At 38.1% G+C, this 2,283-nt stretch overlaps 1 long non-coding RNA gene across 1 annotated transcript; it reads right to left on the reverse strand.

Annotated features, from left to right (window-relative positions):
- Positions 1 to 1,700, reverse strand: LOC146484622 (uncharacterized). The gene is made up of 2 exons (XR_014863606.1): positions 903 to 1,700; positions 1 to 216 (listed from the first exon to the last, which is right to left on the reverse strand). It is a non-coding gene; the product is annotated as an uncharacterized LOC146484622 (long non-coding RNA).
- Positions 1,701 to 2,283: the final 583 nt, after the last annotated feature.

Here is a 2,283-nt window from a genome sequence, read left to right on the forward strand (position 1 = left end):
CAGAGTTTAGGACATTTATTTACTGCACAAAATGTAACAATATTTATTGTAGCACAAGCCGCGCTAGACACTGTGTTTTTGTGAACGTTGTGATCACATTAAACAAAATTCGGAGTATTTTTTCCACAAGAAAAAAAGAAAGAAAGAAAAGTGATACAATTGTACATTGATGATACAAAGCAAGTGATCGTCTCCGCGCGTTGCATTCGGTCGTCCCTAAAATGGAAGAAAAAAGGAATAGTTGATAAACTGGAGTGCGAGGTTGGTATTCCTCTCCGTCATAAAGAGTTATAAAGAATTGGGACTACAAAGCAGTGTTACTGTATACTACATTTGTACTCGACAGAGCAGCTATGCGCAATGCAGAGGCAAAATATTACAAAGCAGAATATTACAATAAGCTAGATTAATATCCTGCCCGACAGATAACAACAGCTCACTGAAAAGAAAGCTGACTACCCAAGTAGAGCAGAATTGGTTATTGCGATATTAGTTAGTGGAAGCAGAGAATTCTGCTCGATAAGCTAAAGCAGAACCTAAGTTAGTGTTCATAGCGCGAGGTTAGCCGGTTAATGTTCTGCTCGACAGATAACAACAGCTTTATAAAGAACTGACTACCCAAGTAAAGCAGTTTGCTCGACAGATAACAACAGTTCTGGGAAGAACTGACTACCCAAGTAAAGCAGTCTGCTCGACAGATAACAACAGTTCATTAAAAACTGACTACCCAAGTAAAGCAGAACATGATTAATATCGCGCGGTGATGGTTGGATTAATGTGGCGCGCGGTAGATAAAAACAGTGCAGTAAATAAATGACTAAGAGCCAAGCTATGCAATACAATAAGTTCAAATAACAGAATCTTAAAATGGATATAGCCTATTTACAAATTTCACTACTCACCAATGCCTTGCCTTGCTTTTATATGATCGTGAATCCATGTCGAATACGCGCGAGTTTCCCAACCTCGATCAGTTTCCCGCCATAATAACAAAGATTCAACAAGACTTCGACTTTCGGCAATGGTCTGAAGAGGTACATCCTTCCAAAATATCGTTCTAATTCCTAAACGTATACGTTGCTTTTCGACATTTCAATCCTATGATACTTGCGTTAAATGCTGAGAGGAAATTTGTTAGCCAAATTCAAAGACAGACAAAGCTGGGTCAATTCACACTAATACAACTCAATTTCAGAAGTACATTATTTTATCGAAGCTGGCGTCGATTTATCTGAGCATCGCATTCCCAGGTGAAGAAAATAAAAACAAATGACCCAAGAACTATTTTCCTCGGCTTCATGGTAGATACAACTTACCAAGTCGAATATGTATGTGTAAAGGTCAATCCCCGAGTAGAGGAAGTGGTCTGCTGTTATTCAATAAATTAAATTGCTGCCCGCCGCAATTATCGATAAATACAAAAAGTTCGATTCCTTTGTGACAGTCTGGGCTGGGAAATGTTATGAAAACGAAGGCAAACCAATGGCAAAATCGGCAGTTGACCGTGGAAAATCATACAATACCACTCCGGAAAACACTGCGTGTCGCAAGGCACAAGTTTGTCTCGAAAGCGCAAGATGAAACTGCGTGACTTTAATACACTGTGGCTGTTTCATGTTACATTTCCAGGCATACGATGACACCTTGCGTACAATATTAAGAGGACCCCTGGGTGGAATTTTTTTCCTGCTCAAAGCTGCTCATGAGATAACAGTTTTCTCAAGACCGCTTTCTGGAAATTGTTTTCTTGATTCTGGTAATAAAAAATGAAACTTTTTCCACCTTCACATGTGGAAATGTCCCTAATCTGAACGTAAAATACAGTCAGCGTATATTGTTACCAAATAATAACCAGCTCCTTGAACTTTGATTGTAATGTACTGACGATCTGTGAAAACTGAAAACAATTGTCAAAATATCGTTGATTCAATACGAGAAGCATATAAGAGTCTACTTCAACTCAGAGTGTTTTCAAGTTGCATTTTTTCATTCGAAGTCACGTTCTTTTTTTTGCATAATAAAAACGAGATTCAGTCCAGTCTACAACACTCGTAGAATCCGCCATATTGAAAATCAAGAAAAAAAAAACGTGGAATTGCAATGTTTGTATATAAGGGAGCGATATAGTTATTTCCGTGAAAGTCTCTGTTAAGTTCATGGCACTCGAAAAAGATATTGGTTCTCAAAACCAAGAAGTATTTGCTGTTAATTAAGCAAGTAAACCTCTTTTCACTCAGGGAAAATAAGATTGTATCACAGTAATGCACGTATGTCACTCGGTAA

The sequence above is a fragment of the Pavona decussata genome, unplaced genomic scaffold, assembly GCF_977016875.1.
Source record: "Pavona decussata unplaced genomic scaffold, jaPavDecu1.1 SCAFFOLD_32, whole genome shotgun sequence".
Lineage (NCBI taxonomy): Eukaryota > Metazoa > Cnidaria > Anthozoa > Scleractinia > Agariciidae > Pavona > Pavona decussata.